We start from the raw sequence: 19,448 nt of genomic DNA on the forward strand, positions 1-19,448 counted from the left end.
TGTCAAAAGACTGTCCTGATGCATTCATTACCATGGGTTGAGGCTACCTCCTTTCTCGCAGGGAATACCTAGCCCTTGGTACCCTCATAAGGATTTAGGGCTGTTTCATTGTCTCTGTGCTTGGAGTGGTTTGGAAAGTGCTCTGTATTTGAGAGTCCTCCATTGTGAGTTCAAGCAGGTAAGGCTCTGTCACAGAAAGAGAGCGGAAGGAGGGTGGGGCTTGCCCAGGAAATTCAGCTATGCTGGGAAGATGAGGCTTCTCCTCTACGACTAGTGATCTTGCTTGAGATCTTTCTTTTATAGCTGAATTCCAGGGTTATGCCTGATGCACTGTAAGCCTCACCTCTTTGACCTTACACAGCACAGTCAGCTCAAAATGATGTAGACTGACTTATTCATCCTAATCATTCGGTCATCCAACTACTTATTATTCAAGGTTGGGTAAAGGTAAATGTGCTAGCCATTCTGTTTTTTTCTGCTTGTTCCAAAGGAATCAAGAAATATGTGTCTCATGAGAGACATGGCATTTAATGAATTGTAGTGGATTGCTTAGTTGGTTTGTTTTTGTTTTTGTTTTTGTTTTTGCCAGTCCTGAGGTTTGAACTCAGGGCTTGAGCACTGTTCCTAAGCTTATTTTGCTCAAGGTTAGCAGTCTACCACTTGAGCCACAGCGCCACTTCTTTTTTTTTTTTTTTGTCTTTTCTTTTTTGGGGGGCACTGGGGATCGAACCCAGGACGTTGCACTTCCTAGGCAAGCGCCTTGCCACTGAGCTACATCCCAGCCCTGCCACTTCTTTTTCTATGTATGTGGTATTGAGGAATCGAACCTAGGGCTTCATGCATACTAGGCAAGTACTCTACCTCTAAGCCACCTTCCCAGTCCAACTCCCTAGTTCTTTTATCTTGTTGACTAACAACTTGAGAACATTTAACGTATTCTAAGCGGGTACGGGTTTGGCACAGTTATAAGCACTTTGTGTGCATCAGTTTATACACACCTTTCATTGGCCCTACAAGAGGATATATCCTGATTTCACAAGATAGGAAATACTTAAAGAGCTAACTCAGGCTCACCCTGGATTTGAGTTAAGGGACAGAGTACAGAGGCCAACTCAAAAGTATTGTGCTTTAAGTACACAATTGTTATCTGTAGCTATTTGACAGTTATCATCATCAATAAGATTGCACATAAAAGATCTGCAAATGGAAATATTTTGTAAAATGTACACTGACACTTCACACAGGAAATTTTTTCAATTGAATGTTCATGTACGCGAGGGTATAAGTAGAATTTCATGATTCCATGATACTCATTCGTACACTGAATTTACATCAGAGTTCCAGTGTCTGTCTTACCCTAAGAAAACTAAGCTCCTTCTAGTAAGGAATATGACAAATGGGATCTCAAGGACAGCTTCCTGTTATTGCTTTGGTTTGGAGAACCCTGGTCTCTTTTTTTATTTAAAAAGACATTACTAAAAATTGCAGTTAGCAGGCCAGGAGTTTGGCCTAGTGGTAGAGTGCTTGCCTACCATGCACGAAGACCCGGGTTCGATTCCTCGGTACCACATACATAGCATACATAGCAAAAAGCCAGAAGTGGTGCTGTGGCTCAAGTGGTAGAGCCCTAGCCTTGAGAAAATCCAGGGACAGTGCTCAGGCCCTGAGCTCATGCCCAGGACTGGAAAAAAAATTTTTTTTTGCAGTTATTTGTGAGCAAGGAAGAGATTAAAAAAAAGCAGATGCCCAAAGTCCTCTGCTCCCTGAAAAATCTGAAAATATCCCTATTCCTTCTGTGCTTGTCTGCTTCTGATACAGCATTTCTTCTATATATTTCAAGCTTGCATGGCTTGAATGCGGTATCATGTCAGAGCAGGAAGTTCTGCCCCTTCCTTCCCCGGTCTCAGAGCTCCCTTCCTTCCTCTGGCAGTGGTCCCCTTTTCCTTATCACTTGAGGCTTGCACAGTGATTCAGTATCTGGCCCATGCAAATGGTTATGCTTGTTTCTGCTGGCCTTGCTCGCTTTCTGTGACCAGAAGAGGCAAATGAGATTTTTTCCTGAACTGCGAAGACATGACACAAATGAAAATCAGTGGAGTTTTCCATAGAGCCAAATTGGGTGCTGTAGAGAGAGCAGAGGAGGAAAAAAAATCTCTGTTGAGTTTTAACAGGATAGTACTTTTTTGTAGGGGGGCTACAGGGGTGCTGTTTCTGGGGCTTGAACTCAAAACCTGGGCACTGTATCTGAGCCTTTTTTGCTCAAGGGCTAGCATTTTAACACTTGAGCCACAGCTTTCCTTTTAGCTTTTGTTGTAATTAATCGGAGATGAGTGTCTCAAGGGCTTTCCTGCCTGAGCTGGATTTTTGAACCATGAGCCAGACCTCACAGCTCAGCATGGATGGGAAGCATTTATTCTTTATTCCATTAAAATTCTGTTACAAAAATATTCAAACAGGGCCGGGAGCGTAGCCTAGTGGTAGAGTGCTTGCCTAGCATGCACGAAGACCTGGGTTAGGTACCACATACACAGAAAAAGCCAGAAGTGGTGCTGTGGCTCAAGTGGCAGAGCACTAGCCCAAAGCAAAAGGTGTCCAAGGGCAGTGCCCAGCCTCGGGACTGACAAAAAAATTCAATTATATATTCAAATAGGAAAGTGTAATGAAATGTAATGTTCTTTACATTCAGGTAAATGTAGTTTTAAATCTCAGCTATTATTTTTGGGTAAATGGCAGATAGAAATATCAGCCCAATATTCTGCTTGCTCTTCAACACCTTTTATTTCCATTTATGGAATCATGAGATAAAGCTAGCACAAAGCTAGGCTTCGTGGAGCTATGCTTATTACTAAACTGGGAAAAAAAACTTTCAAATGATTTTAGCAAAGGATGTGTTATGCAAAATAATGGCTTCCAAAAATACTGACATTGTGGGCTGGGCGTTTGGCCTAGTGGTAGAATGCTTGCCTAGCATGCATGAAAACCCGGGTTCGATTCCTTGGTACCACATGCATGGACAAAAGCCAGAAGTGATGCTGAGGCTCTAGCCTTGGGAAAGTCCAATGACAGTGCTCAGGCCCTGAGCTCAAGCCCAGGACTGGAAAAAAAAAATACTGACATTGTAAACGCTGAAGCTTCTCGATGCAGGGCTAACACTGTCAACCTTGAAAACTGGGCTCTGGTGGCCCAATCCTGAATTCTAGTTCTAAAAATGATGGTTTGAAGCCAGCCAGGGCAGAAAAATGTCTGCTATACCTCATCTTTAAAATAACCAGCAAAAATCAGGGCTAGAAAAATGTCTGCTATACCTCATCTTTAAAATAACCAGCAAAAATCAGGGCTAGAAAAATGGCTGATGTTTCAAAGCACTAGCTGAGCAAAGAATCTCACAAAGCCCCAAGTGTGTAGAGGAGAATACACACACACACACACACACACACACACATCTATATAGGTATGTACATATATATATAGGTACATATATACCCACATATATGTATTACATATACATATATGTATATGTAGGTATATATTAACATTGGGATGGAAAGATGATCCTGGTGAGACCACTATAAACACAGAAGTCTCTAGAAGAAGCCAGAAGAGGTCAGGTGATAGAGATGGCAGCATAAGAGTTTAACATCCTGCTGGTGGCTCTGAAATGTAGGGAACTGTTTAAGGACCAAAAGAGGCCAAGAGGAGCTAAGGGTACCCCCAAGTGATAGCTCAGAAACTGAAGTCTCTGGCCCATTCCTACGTGCAACTGAATCCTGCCAGCAATAAGAATGGGCACGCATTCACCTCGAAACATAATCCGCTCAAAGCAGCACTTATATTCCTCCAGAGGAATGCATGGTTCAGCTGGTAAGCACAGGATCAGGAGAATATCTATGCTGCTTAGGCTACTCGACTGGTAGAAGTCTGTGATGGCAACACTGGATGACTAGCACAAAACCCATCTGCATGGGCTAAAGCAAAACAAAATCTGAGCACATCAGAGAGGCAGAACTCCCCAGTCCCGAGGGGACGATGGATTCCATTACCTGGCCTTCTTGCTTTCAAGAGAGACTGGACAACACACACTGAGACACCTAAGGCAAACTGAATCTAATGTTTTCCACTGGCAATGCCTTCCTCCTGAAAAATCAGTATTCACAAACCCAGGAGAACAAATAAATTTGGTAAATTAGGACAAAAAGGAGATGTTAAAGTTTGTGACCATTTTCACACATTGGGAATGCCAGCATTATTTCATTTTTAGGAGAAACTTGCTATTTGTATGAAAAAAGGGTTTTTCCTTTACTTTTATTAGAATATCTTAATTGCATAAAATGGTTTGTTAGTGGTGATGACATCATGTCTAAGAATGGGGTTTGTTTCTCTACTGATGAAAGAATTAAAAGGCATGAGAGTGTTTAAATCAGAAAGAGTAAGTTTATTTCAATGCAAAAGGAAAACAGTGAAACCAGCTCTCCAAAGAGAGGATCCCAGAGTCTAGGGAGTCCTTTCAGAGGATGGTTATATAGTCTCCTTCCCACTTCCTCTTCCCCCACCTCCTCCCCCCCATCCACCATAAGTTTTCCAGTTATTACCTGATGGCTTGTGTATGCTCCACCCTGGCTCTTTACACTGGTTGATCAGGAACCCAGGGCATTATGGGGGGGAAGAAGCACCATGAATAGCCATATATTACATCCACCACTTTTTAACAGTTTCCCATTTCTATGCCTCAAAGAGATAGGATAGAGAAGGAAAATTATATTTTTTTCAAACAAATCTCAAATGGGCCAAACTTTGGAGTTGAAAACAGGAGGTAGGCCGAGGAAAAATAACAGCTCCTCTCATACCACATCTAATTCTGGATGATAAATGACAAGAATAAGAGACTCTAATCTGCCTTCTCCTTAAAAAGGATAAAACGTGGTGACCTCTCCACAAATGAGTAGAGCTAGGAAATGAGGAGCACATGCTTTCACTTCTTGTCCTTGTCTTTTAAGTACTCATCTCACCCACCCACCCACCCAGAATGCCCATCTCACCCACCCACAACCATTGGCAAGGGGTTGCTAGATTTCATGACTACATGGAATCTCCCAGCTCAGAAAGTATAAAGGCTTCAGGTAGGAGCTCTCATTTGAAGTTCATAACTCATTACCTGAATGAGAAGCAGGTAATGTTTCTCTTCTCCACTTTGAGCTACTTGTATTTTGTTAAACACAATAAAACTTGTTAAAATTTCAACTTGTGACACTCTCCTTTGTCATGAGATCCATTGGGATTCTTTGCATGAGTGACTCTGTGATTGATTGTGGACACTGGAAGTAAAGGACCCTGCCCTCCAGTGTCCATGGTGTTTTCATTCATGCTTATAACATACTTTGGCCATATTCTCATATGACTCTCACTTATTCTCTCTCTACCTCCCCAATCCACTTCCTCTTCCACAAGAACGTTTAAGAGTCTTTTTTTTATCTATGTTAGTCCTGGATTTAGACTTACAAGGGCAGTTGGACACAAAGATGAGAAACCATTCTGTAAAATAATGTGAATGGCCAGCTCCAGCCAGTTTTGTGAACTAAAACTGGTTTTTCCATACACTCCCAAGCACTTAAAAGAAAGTGGAATTTTAGACTCAGTGTTAGGTAAAGGGAAGCTGCCACTTACCGAAGAAAGGTCTAGAGCCTAATAGCTGCCAAGTTCTCATTTTCTGCATTCTACTTTTTTTTATTAAAGAATTTATTAGCATTGCTTTTTGCATCCTATTTCAAATGGCGTATTTAACAAGTGTTCAAGAAGGGTGCATTCTACTAATTTTATGTATTGTTTTATTCTTTACTCTGGCTGATCACTCTGGGTAATGGAAGGGAACTATGATGTATCAGAGGGGAGATGAGGTCTGTAGAAGAACAAATAGCACAGTGGTTGACACTTCCCAGAACAAGCAAAACAGCATCTTAGAAACACCACAGTGTGATCAGGAGGCTGGTGGAATACTACAGTGACCCTTAGAATCCCTGCAGGAGGAGGCTAGCTTTGCTAACTTCCTAGAATTTGGATTTGGATAGTGTTCCTTGGGCTAGCAAAGGGGTTTGAGATCGTGGAAATGCAGAGAACACGGGCACATAGTCAGACGTAGTCAACTAACACATGAGCAAATAGTGCACGACTGTGGTTTGCCAAATGGCACCAAACAGGCTCTAAACCTTGCAGCCAACATGCAGGGGAAGAATAAAGCCATTAAAGATCTCACCAGAAGAGGAAAGTAGAGTAAAAGGCAGCAAGGGCATTAGAGGGCAGCCCACGAAGAAACCCCAGGAACTGCAACCATTTCTAGGGAGTGACCAGAGGACAGAGTTTTGTTTCTATTCCAATTGGCCTGGTTTTCCATGGGGTTGGGCCACAGAATTTCCTGTTAAGTTGATAAGGCATGTTACATTACCTTATTCTGTTGTATTTTCTAGACCATTTCTGTCTACTCTGCCTGTGTTGCTAGCATTATCTTCCCCAGCCCTCCAGGCTGTCTTCCAGGCACTGGGGTCATTACCCCTGGCTAGAAGCAGTCACCTTGGTTCATTGTGGCATGAAGAAAAAGAATCAGCACATTTTTAGAAGTGCTCTAGAGGGAGAGGAGAGGAGATTTGTATTCTGTATGTTATTTGGGGATAGTGACCAACGGGGTGGTGGGGGATAGGTATAAGAGCCTGTGGCATTCTACACTGTGGAGGCAACTTCTAAGGAATTTACAAAGGTTGGGGGTGTGGCTCAGTTGGTGGCAGGCCAGCCAATAGGCAAAGTGTTAGGTACTGAGTTCCAGTCCTCATCTCAGAACAAAAATGAAAATAAAGAGGAAGTGATCAAAGTTAATGTTTAACGACTTATTCTAGTTCAAGTTATGATGCCACTTCCTTTTGGGGGGTGGGGCTTGAACTTTGACTCTGAACAGTGTCCTTGAGCTCTTCAGCTCAAGCCTACTGCCCAAACACTTAACCCACAGAGCCACTTCCAGTTTTCCGGTAGTTAATGGGAGATAAGAGTCTCTAGGCCTTCCCTGCCTGGGCTGGCTTTGAACTGTTATCCTCAGATCTCAGGCTCCTGAGTAGCTAGGATTACAGGCATGAGCCACCAGTGCAGGGCCCTGCCTCCTTTTTTCTTTACCTGATTATTCCTCCAACTTTTTATCACCATTGAGATGTTTTCCAGACCATTGTAGTTCCCATATCTAGGAGATGGAAAATCAGTGCCATATCCTTCGCTCTAGCACTGTGCAAAGAAAATTCACATAGAGAGCAGCGACAAGGGTTCTGGAAGCATTTGAGAGTAAGCATGTAGTGTGTGGTATGGACCTTATCTTGAAGAGAATGAAGGGTAGCATAGGATTTGCATGCTGGGAGAAGAGAAGAGTTACCAATGAAAAGATTAGCTGTAGCTTTCCATTCCATGAATGCCTGTTGAACAAGTGAATTAATGACTTTCCTGTTGCTGGTCAGAAGGGCTGTGGACAAGATAATCTTTTCAGGAAGAGTGGGTGAATAGACATAAAGACAAAAGGACATAAATCTGCTTTGCCATTGTGTGTGTGTGTGTGTGTGTGTGTGTGTGTGTGTGTGTAGGTGTGTGTATGTAGGTCCTAGGGCTAGAATTCAGGGCCTAAGTGTTGTCCTTGAGCTTTGATTGCTCAAGTCTAATGCTCTACCACTCAAATCACAGCTCCACTTTTGGTGTTTTGCTGATTAATTGAAGGTAAGAGTCTCAGGGACTTTTCTGAACAAGCTGGTTTCAAACCTTGATCCTCAGATCTCAGCCTCCTGAAGAGCTAGGATTACATGTATGAGCCACCAGCACCCAGCTTTGCCATCTTTGTTCCCACATTTATCTTCCCATTTCTACTCTCACAGTATTGGGAGTGTCTCTGTTTCATTTCTCTTTCAATAAACAGCTCTAGTCACTCCAGCACTTTCTGGCCAGCAGAGGGCAGTATTTGGATGCAATGAATGTAAAAATCTTCAGCGCATGTATTACAGGCAGGGAATGGAACATCTTTATATATATTTTAAACTGCACTAGAGCAAGCTATAAAAAGAACATGGGCTCAACTCCTGAAGTCATATCAAGTGAATCTTCCATCTCTCATCTCCCTGCCAACTTTGCAAAGGAGTAAGCAAAAATATTTAAGATATAGATTTCATCTTGGCTTCATTACAAGGCTATGTTTTGGCCAGTTCTCTAACAAAATGTACACTGAATATAGAATGCAAATATCTTGATACTGAAATCATAATGCATGCAGTGACTCTGGAAAACACTTTTTCTTGTTTTCCTGCTCTCTTGCACCTGTGCAAGTAAGCTAAATATTTTACCAGGTTTTAAAGTATGTTCAAGCCATTTCTTATTCCCAACACATATTAATCAAGCACCTACTAAGTGATATGTGCTGGCTAGAAAAGAAAAGGCACACAGAAGGGTGCAACAGGAAGGGATTCTGAATGGCACTAGTGAAAGGTATGGGATTCAAAAGAGTAGTTTTTGTAGAAAGCAAAAACACTGCACCCTTTCCCTACCCTTGGTATGTGAGATATGGCAATATGATAGATAATGTTCTCAAAAGCAGCTCAATTTCAAATCAAGAATTCTTATTTAGCAGAGTGACTCAGGCTTGTAATCCTAGCTACTGAGGAGTCTGAAATAACAGTTCAAAGCCAGCCCAGGCAGAAAAGTCAATGAGATCCTTATCTTGAGTTTACCAGTAAGAAGCCAAAATGGAGCTGTGGCTCAACTGGTCAAGTGCTAGCTTTGAGGAACAGAGCTAAGGAACAGTACCCAGACCCTGAGTTCAAATCCCAGTATTGCTTTCTCCCTCCCCTCCTCAAAAAAAAAAAGATAATGCTTTTTAAAATCCTGCTGTAGCCAGGCTATATGTGGAGAGAGACAGTCTTATTAAAAACCATTTAGCAAATCCAACATTTCAATGTAGTCAAATATGCTAGAATTTTACCTGCTTTTTCTAACATATGAAGGTAGTTTTGCCACCTTCACAACTCCCTCTCAAAACTATTCAGTGTTTTAATTTTCTTTTTTTTTCTTTTTTTGCCAGTCCTGGGGACTGAACTCTGGGCCTGAGCATTGTCCTTGGACTTTCTCAAGACTAGCACTCTACCACTTGAGCTGAAGCACAACTTCTAGCTTGTTCTATGTATGTGGTTCCGAGGAATTGAACCCCAGTTGTCATGCATACTAGGCAAGCACTCTAGCAATAAGCCAAACTCATGGCCCCTTAATTTTCTTTTAGTAGTGTTTACTTTTAGACTTTACCTCTAGATATATTTTATTTGGTGAATATATTTCTCTAATGAAGTTTTCCACTCTCACTGTCAATCTCTTTCTCCTACATATAAGTAAATCCACTTTGAATATTCCATGTTGTATTATTAATCTCCACTTGTGCATTTCTAACATTACCATTTAATAATTAAATATGACTTTACAAGGTATTTTAATATTGTGTGACAAAGCCTGTCCTTTTTTTCTTTTTGAAGCCAGTCCTGGGCTTGAATTCAGGGTCTGGGTGATATCCCTGAGCTATTTTGCTTAATACTAGTGCACTACCACTTGAGCTGCAGCTCCACTTCTAGCTTTTTTTTGTAGTTATTTGGAGATAAAAGTCTCACTCACTTTCTTGCCCAACCTAGCTTCCAACCTTGATCCTCAGCTCTTAGCTTCCTGAGTAGTTAGGATTACAGGCATGAGCCATGGATGCTAGCTTTTGTCTTTTTTGTTGTTGTTGTTTCTGTTTGTTTGGTTGTGGGGTTTGAACTCAGTGCCTGTGGGCTGTCCCTGAGCTTTTTTGCTCAAGGCTAGTGCTCTACCACTTTAAGCCAAAGCTCCACTTCTGGTATTAAGAGTGGTTAATTGGAAGTCAGAGTTTCACAGAATACCAGCCTCTGGTGCCTGGCTGAACATACTATTTTCTTTTCTGTCTTTTCCTTTCTTTTCTTTTCTTTCTTTTTTGGTCAGTCATGTTTTTGTGCATGTAGTAATTAAAATCTTCAAAAATACCCGTTTTATAAAATAAGGATATTCTGAAAGAAGAAATATTTTTCAGCTAGTCCACTCATTCACTGTCCTAGGGTAATCAAAGCAGATAATTAATAATAGAGTATTCTCTTAAACTTGTATGGTGGGCAGTGTTTTCACTTCGCTTTAATGAAAAACACTTGGAGGCGGCCCAGTGCTGTGGAGAAATGGTTAGTTATTATCCTTGTTTATAAGTTTAAAGAGGAGTTGATGCTGAAGACTAAATTTTTCCATTTCTTTTTCACCAGTATTTTTCCATACAAAGTAAAACTAAAACACTGACAGACTCAGAGGTGAAGGTTAGCCTTCCAGAAGAAGCAAGAGGCAGAGATTGGGAACAGCCATGCTAGACTGGAGAATCCCAGGAAAACATACAGAGGGAGCTCAGCAGGGGGCGATAGAGGTTCTTCTCTGCCCTCCAAGTCTGAGTTTTTAAGTCACTAGCTTCTTAACCCATCATTAAAGAAAACATAATTACAATTTTCTATGGTTCCCTTGTTCTCATGGAAATAATGATAGGACGAGTTAGAGCTCAGTCACAAGAACACAAACTGTACAAAATATCTGACCCTGCAGTAGTTTGCTTTCCCCAGTCACTGAAGACCCCTAGTCTGTAAAGCACGGTTGAGCAACCTCCAGATATGTTAACATGGTAAGGATTTTTATGTTTTAGTTAGGGAAAACAGTAAAATTTTAATCAAAAGTTGCTTTCAGCTTTCAGCAGTAGGACTCTTGGCAGACTGTTTGACATGGCTTATTAGTTCAAAGGGAGATCACTGAAAGCTTTCAGATATTAAATGGCTGTTATAAAAAGTGAGAATTTTTAAATTCCAACTAATCTCATGCAGAACAGAGAGAAACTAAGCATGAACCTTCAGAAGGATTTGGGGGGACTTGGATTCTGTTATAGACTAGATTAGTGTTTGTTTGTAGATTATACCAAAATGAAAGGCCTTCCTATAAGATGTTCTCACAAAGATTTGTCCTGAAAGGAAACAGACACTTGTATAAAGAGGTTTATTTTGTTTAATTTTTAAAGTATACTAGGTGGAAATAGAGTGAATCTCAGAGTTTAGAGGTTGAGATTTAAAAAAAAATCTCACTATCAACCAGGTAGTGGTGGCTCAAATCTATAACCCTAGGATTCTAGAATTCTAATCAGGAGGCTGAGATCTGATGATCTTGGTTCAAAACCAGATGAGGCTTGGAAAGTTGAGGAGACTACAAAAAACAGTAGTAGAGGCATGTAGCTCAAGTGTCACACTTGAGTAAAAGAGCTAATATATAAAGGTATAGCACCCAGGCGTTTGAGGTCATGCAACAGTACACACATACACACACACACACACACACACACTTCACCATCACCAATTATTGCTCATAGGTTCTTGAGAAAATAATTTCTAAGCCTAGAAAATTGAATTGATATGTTTTTATCTCATAAATTTATAGTAAATGCAAATCATTCAGAGTAAGTATTGTCACATAGAAGTACTCACACAGTGGCTGTTATGGCAAACAGGCTTGCTGCTTCTTGATTTCTCTTTTTCCCTTTCCCAGACTCCTTTGCTAACAGATTAAGGCCATGAGCCTGATCATAACCAAGCCAAGGACTGAGTTAAGAACCTGTGTGCCCTAAGCAGTCTCCTTGATGAAGAGAACTTGAGGACCACCTAGTCCAGATGGTTCAGCTCCAAGATAGAGCAGAACAATGAGCCCCACATCAGGGTAGGATGAGAATGACAAATATGTTCAGTTACTGACAACTCAGGGCTAATTAATAACTACAATTTTACTGTGTTAGTACAAATGGAAGATTAACCTATCTGAATTTCCTGATAATGAAATACCAAAATGAAGGAAGTAGCAGATAAACTTTTAGATCTTAATAATGAAAAGTCATCACCTTTGACAGTTGGCTTTCTATCTTACTTACCTTTGAAATGATAGTACCAAGAATAGTTGTTGGCATGAGCTAAGTATTAAAATGTGTGTGTATGTGTGTGTGTGCGTGCGTGAGTGCGTGTGTATGCCATACATTTTCAATTCACCAAGCACTCCGAATACATTAAATAAGAAATCCAAACCTTTCTTTGTCTTCAAAGAGTATATAATCTAAAGAGAAATTCATTTATCTTTTGTTGCCCATTCTGGCATGATATACACAGCAATGGCATTGCAGCTTCACATAAGAAATGTTGTATTTAAATGCTCGTTTAAATCAGGCACCAGTGGCTCAAACCTGTAATCTTAGATACACAGGAGGCTGAGATCTGAGGATTGTGGTTTAAAGCCAGCCAAGGCAGAAAAGTCCACGAGATTCTTATTTCCAGTTAACTAACAAAAAGCTGAAAGTGGAACTATGGCTCCAATGGTAGCGTGTCATCCTTGAACAGAAAAGCTACAGTACAGTTCCCAGGCCTTGAGCCCAAGCCGTAGTACTAGTGCACACGTGTGCATTACACACACACACACACACACACACACACACACACACACACGCTCAATTTTGCCATGACTGGAGACGCATTCAAATGATATGAGGCTCAGATAAGGCTGCAAATACTTGGGAAGCAAAGAAGGAATAGTATCTCAACAGATTAGAGAAAGAAAGGCCAGGTTAGTAGGTTAGATAGAGAGATTAGTAAAGTAGAAGAGATAATAAAGAATTGGTTTCTGAACCTGAGAATACGGATGCTCATGAGCTAGAGCCTACCTAAAAGAATAAAACATGCTAGAAGGAAATTTTTTCAGGTGGATGTGCCACCTAGAAACATCTTTCAGAATGGTTTTGTGACTGAGCTCTTAGTTCAAGGGGGCTTATATACTGTATTGTTGATTGAGCTGATGCTATATTGTTTAAAGATGAAGATGTATTTATTCACATTAGTGAAAGCTAGAATATGTACTAGAGCAAATCAGAACAACTGAGTCTGGAATGGGGAGCCACAGTGAGAAAAGACTGCTTTATTTCCTTCCTTCCTTCCTTCCTTCCTTCCTTCCTTCCTTCCTTCCTTCCTTCCTTCCTTCCTTTTCATGTGGTGTGTGTGTGTGTGTGTGTGTGTGTGTGTGTGTGTGTGTCCAGGGCTTGCATTCACTCAGGGCCTGGACCATGTCCCTGACCATTTTTGTCTGTGTGTTTGTTTTCAAGGCTCTGTTCTACCCCTTAAGCCACAGTTCCACCTCCAATATTTTGCTGGTTAGTTGGAGATAGAAGTCTAACTGATTTTCCTGCCTAGGCTAGTTTCAAATGTCAGATCCTAGTCTCCTGAGCAGCTAGGGTTACCAGCACTCAGCTTCAGAGAAATTTTTTGTGAACCCCAAGAACTACTAGCTAAAGCAGATAATTCCAGCACTTCTGATAAAAGAAACGCAAGGGAAGATGATGTGGTTAGAGGAATCTGAGTTCACCGAGTGTCAACCTGCAGCTATACAACCTTGCCTAGCTTCCTTCATCTCTCCAACCCTCAGTTTCTAATATGGAATGGGTGCTAGAAACCAATGAGAATGCATGTAAACTGTTGGGGACCCAGTGTGAGGTCAGAGCGACCTTAAACCTGCACAACTGAGTACCCAAGGAAATACATTGTTATCATGATGACTTTGGGCTATGCCAATCGCTTCTCCTTTAACTTATCTGAGACTTGCTTGCTGTTTTGTATGAATGTAACCTCGGGCAGTTTCCTGGTTTTAAGAAAAGTCTTTAAGATTGGAACTTGATATAAACGGGGCTACAGTCTTAAGCTCACAGCCTTCTTGGGCTACTGACTTGAGCTGTAGACCTCCTGACCCCATCTTTTTCTTGTCTTCTTCTTTTCCAAGTCCTCACCCCCTAAATCAGGCATTCCCATTTGCTGCCAGCCGGCAGTGAAGTGGTAAACCCAATATCTAACATTCTAAGTCTGGAATATATTTACATGTGCTGCATGCTGGGAAAATACCACTGAAGAGGGGGATTTGACTAGGGAAAGTAAAAGATCACCTAGCCTTAGGACACAGTCTTTGCAAATGCACTTTCCTGAAGTTCCAAAGATGGAAATGGAAAAAAAAGACCCAACACTAAGACCAACAGTACTCTTTGAAGTCTATCTCACTGCAGACAATCACACCAAGATTTCTTTCCACCTAAGTTTATAACTTACACAGTGTCTTGGCATCTGAGAGACTGCAGATACCTTCTGATGAGACTTAAGTAACTTTCTCAATAATTCTTCCTACATGCCAAGTCTGCATGAATAATTTCTGGGTGATGAATTAGTGTATAAATCCTCAAGAGCTTTATGCAATTCATTGAAAAGACTTTGCAGGGTCTATCTGTGGAGCTGGGGGCTTGTTGAATGGTAAGAGACAAGAGCCATGTGCTCTAAATACTGGCGCATTGTCCTGTGTGAGAAAGGCTCTGAGATTCTCTACATCTTGAAACTATTCTTGGCTTTTAGCGTAAGTGCTTTACCAAGAGCAGCAGTGAGCCGGGTCCACAGAACAATTCTGTTCTCACTGCTTGGTCCTTGTGAGGCGTCACAACAAATGACTTTTCTTCTTGTTTCTTGACCCTGGAAACTGCTGACCTATCTGAATTCTTTCTCCTGAGCCTTCGGTGGCCTTGGAGCAGGATAAAATTATTGCATATTAAGTAAGCTTTAAAAGGGTCATCTTGACTTTGATAGTATAGCTCCTCTGAACAAAATAAAATGAATTTTAATAAAATGAATTCCAGGAAGCTGGAACTGGTAGTAATGGTGCAGTTCCATCAAGGGGCATGGAGTAGACACACGGAGAGAGGAAGGATGGATGCATGCAGTCATAACATCCAAGATACACAGGTGAAAATGGAATTAGGAAAATTGAGAGGCTGGGTGGGGCTGGAGGGAGAATGGGGAGAATAATAGAAGAACTGACATTGATCAAGACGCATCATATGCAAACTTTGACATGCCGCATGGAAACTCCTTTGTGTAACTACTTAAAGATAACTGAAAAAGCTAAAAAAAAAAATAGCAGGCACTGGTGGCTTATGCTGCTCAGCAGGATAAGATCAGAGGATTGTAGTTTGAAGTCGGACAGGTCAGGAAAGTCTGTGAGTTCTCTCCAATTAATTACTCCCAAAAGCCAGAACTAGAGCTGTGCCTCGAGTGGTAGAATGTTAGCCTTGAACAACAACAAAAAAAACTCAAGGATAGTGCCCAGGCCTCAAGTGCAAGTCCCAAGACTGTCACACACAGAGACAAAAAAAAAAGACTAGTTAAAGTCAACGTTCAGCACAATATAATACCAGGAAGTGGGTACTTGAAAGACGTAGAGCAAGGTCAAGGAAAAGGGGATAAACAAATGAGGAGGAGAAGGGGGGAGAATGCAGTGAAGAAGCCAGTGTATATCCTACAAAATTACGAGTGAGAGAATGGGGTAGTTGAAAGTGGTGACATTAAGAAAGATACGTTATGTTCATAAACTGCTTTTGTAAATGGCAACCCCATTGTACAACTACTTAAAAATAAACATGGCTTAGTGGTAGAGTGTTTGCCTAGCATGCATGAAGCCTTTGGTTCAATTCCTCAGTACTACTACACACAGAAAAAGCTGGAAAAGGTGCTGTTGCTCAAGTGGTAGAGCACTAGTCTTGAAGCCAAAGAAGCTCAGGGACTGTGCCCAGGACCCTGAGGTCAACCCCAAGACTGGCAAAACAACAAAAAAGTTAATAAGCAATATTAATGCTTAATGGAAAAAAATAGGAGAGAATAAATGCAAACAAAGAGCTTTGTCTCATGACAGTACAGCCTAACAGAAGCAGAGGAACAACCTACTGAGTTTTCTCTTCCTACTCGCTGTGTTCTGCATTAATCCTGAACTCCCACCAGACACAGGAAAGCCAGCTGGTGGAGGGCACAGTTACTACCCCCTCCCCCAACCCCTCCCACCTGCTCTCTCTCAACTGGTCACTGACATGTCTGGCCTTTCACATGCCTCACTTTATCCCCTGATAGTATGCACAATACTGAATTAACTATCTTAGTAAAGTTCTTAGAGAAAAAAAGCCCCACAGACATAATGTTGAGTTCTTTGTGTATCTCATGTTTCTGCACAATTTATTGATGCTACTGGTTATTAGTTGACTGCACTCTATTTTTCATGTGGGTAGATAGTAAACAACCTTAGATGATATGGTATCTTCATCCAAAGCAAAAAGATAGGAAAACTGTAGGTGTTCTGGGCTTTTAATTCCTGTCCTGTAGAAAATCACTACAAACCCGGGTCTCTTCAATTGATTGGGAAGCATGGAGGCTCAGGGACCAGCATTACAAATGTGATTGCTACGGCTGCATCTAATCAACAATTTATCTCTCTCATTGGGATCCTTATGTCTTCTGCCAGTGGCTATGAAGCTGTGGCAAGCTAACTTATTTGTAGAATAAATTAGAAGTTTAGCTCTTTCCCAGACTCAATATATACATCCGCACTTAAAGTGATCTCAAAATATCTAATTTACAGTGTGTTAACCAGGTGATGGGTTACTAAGCTCCTCATTATATATGCTGCTTTTCTTTCATTTTCTTCTTTCTCTTTTTCTGGTTCTACTGGAATTTGAACTCAGAGCTTTGAGCTTGCTAGCCTGACATACTACCATTTGAGCCATGCTTCTAGCCCATTTGGGGCTGGTTATGTTGGAGATGGAGTCTAGGAAACTTTTCTGCCTAAGGTGTCCTCGAACCATAATCCTCCAGATTTCAGCCTCATGGGTAGCTAGAATTACAAGCTTGTGCTACCAGTGCCTTTTTTGGCCTCCTTAACATCTCAAAAACTCATCCTGGTATGAGTTTGTAAAACCAGCTCTATTTAATTAGCATTACCCTGAATCTTTATTTCTAGAACCTTCTTAAAAGATGGCAAAGGTACATGTTAAATGTTCTTGTGCACAAAGAATTAAATCCACATTAATGGCTAGGACAAACTGTTTTTAGCAAGAACATGAAAAGTGTGTGTGCTTTTGCTGTAAAGATCATGCAGACATTAAGGATCATTTGTTTATCCAAACAATTTATCTATTAACTTTAAAAATACTCTTCATAGATGTAGTAAGCAAGTCAAACCTGCAAGGAACTTTCCCACTAATAAGGAGGAAAAGATTTAATAATATTACATAAAAAGTACTTCTCCAAACTGGGCACAAGTTGATTGTAATTCTAGCTACTCAGGAGACTGAGATCTGAGAATCAAGCTTCAAAGCCAGCTCTGGTAAGAAATTTTTTGAGACTCTTACCTTCAATTAACAACCAAAGAAGCTAAGTGGAGGTGCGACTCAAGTGGTACAGGGATAATCTTGAGAACAGAATCTAAGGAACAGAGCCCAGGCCACGAGTCTAAGCCCCAATGCCAGAAAACACACAATGAAAACACTTAATGGATCAGGAAGGCGATAAAAGAAATAAATTCTCTGACATAAATTCATGACATATTTTTATAGTCATGATGCAAAAGGATAAAACAAGGGATAATTTTTATTCTCATAAATCAGAATTCATATAGGTTAGCATATAATGCTATTTCGAAGCTTCCCCTCATCCTTCCCCTCTCTTAGCTTGGATTTAGCAGGTAGACAAGAAATAAGAACTAAAATAGATGTTCTTTGTCATTTACCCAAATAAAGAAGTAATTAGTTACTTGCTTCACTAACCTGGATTTGGTGAAGGTGCTAGGCAACTCTCTTTAGAGAATGAAAACTTTGTTTAGTTGACAATCTCTGAAGAGAAGTTTACTGGTTATTACGGACGAATTAGAAGCCGGAGGGAGTGTGTGGAAAACAAAAGATGAACTCTATTGCTCCAAACTGCAAAGCCACACACTTGGAGACTAGAAGAGCAAAGACACACCCTTGAAGAGCTAGAAGAGCGTGTCCACCCTCACCAGTGATTAGACTGTCAGCTCTGTTGGGGATGAGCAACTGCTCTTAATTGAAAAACCAGACTGTGAGAACAATGGTAGGTTAAAAAAAAAGTGAAATAGCACTTAGCTACAAACATTTTAAATAAAAATTTCAGAGATGCAGAAACTGCAACTTTCTAAACACTTCAGCTTCCTTGACTCTACAGGTGTGTTCTAGGCAGAATGATTACGAAGTACATTGAATCAGCCAGTGCCCTGGAGCTACAGGGAATAGGGGAATACTTGCTTTCCCTCCCCTCCTCTCTCCTTCCCATCTCCTCTCTCCTTCCCCTTCCTCTTCCCTTTTCTCCCCTCCCTTCCCTTCTCCTCTTCTCCCCTCTACTCTCTATTCCACTCTCTTTCTCTTCTCCCTCTCCTGCTCTCTCTTCCTCTCTTTTTTCCTCCCCTACACACACACACACACACACACACACACACACACACACACACACACACACATATCTACATATACATGTGTAAAGCAATAAGTATTTCTCAATAATTTAGTTACTCACTTTCTCAAAATTGGTACTCTTATATGTTAAGGATTATTCAGAAAAATCTGAGTAACAAAAGCTGTTTCATGTTGGTAATACTGGCGTATGAACTCAAGTACTCTACTACTTGATCCTAGCTCCAATCTTCTTTTTTTACTTTAGTTTATTTTAATAATCTCCTTCATTGGTCCTGGGACCAGCTCAGGAATAAGAACCTTGTAACTCTGTCCCTCAAATGGCTGGGATTCCAAGCATGAATAACAGTTCCCAGCCCCAACTAAAGGCTATTTTTAAGTGTTAAAAGAAGGATGGGTTAGGGAAGAATGTGGCAAAGATTTTTTTCAATACGTATTATTTTCATCTAGATTAAAAAAAACTAATCCCACTGAAATTCTTCCTTTAAGATGGTGCCAGAAAGGAATGTTTCTTTGTAGTAATATGAGGACTTAAAATAACTTACCTAGTAATTAGCTACTTCATGGGAAAGAAAAATCCCATTTGTGTTCACATCACTAAAAATGAAGCCCAAGAAGTGAAGATGCTGTAGAGCAGGTCTCTCCGCCTGTCAGTAATGGCAGATGTTTATCTATGTATATCTGGATGAGGCTGAGGCTTTCTGCCAAGGCACACAGACTCCTCCTTCTTATCTACCAACCACATTGCTTGCAGCTATTGTTCTGGCTTGTGACCCTCACTTCATAACTCATTCTGGGCAAGGATTGTTTGATACCATTGTTACTGGCTCTGCAAATTAAATCCATTTTATAAACAAATGCAAACAGCTTATTTCCTTTTAGACACTGTTTTGTGCTAACACATACTCTTTTCTCTGACATTTTTTAAAATTTTTTTATTGTGATTAACAGAAGGGTTACATTATATTCACCAGATAGAAGGTGAATAACTTCACAAACATTGATACCCTTTCTCATGACATGGTCCCCATTGCCCTCCCACCCTCTCCCC

The 19,448-nt window shown here is 40.8% G+C and overlaps 1 long non-coding RNA gene across 1 annotated transcript in view; it reads right to left on the bottom strand.

Annotated features, from left to right (window-relative positions):
* The window catches only part of LOC150057320 (uncharacterized), a 33,143-nt gene that overhangs the window by 9,460 nt on the left and 4,235 nt on the right, over positions 1-19,448 (bottom strand). The gene's annotated exons all lie outside the window — the stretch shown is intronic.

This window comes from Megascapheus bottae, chromosome 10 (genome assembly GCF_031878675.1).
Source record: "Megascapheus bottae isolate mThoBot1 chromosome 10, mThoBot2.hap1, whole genome shotgun sequence".
In the NCBI taxonomy this organism is placed as follows: domain Eukaryota; kingdom Metazoa; phylum Chordata; class Mammalia; order Rodentia; family Geomyidae; genus Megascapheus; species Megascapheus bottae.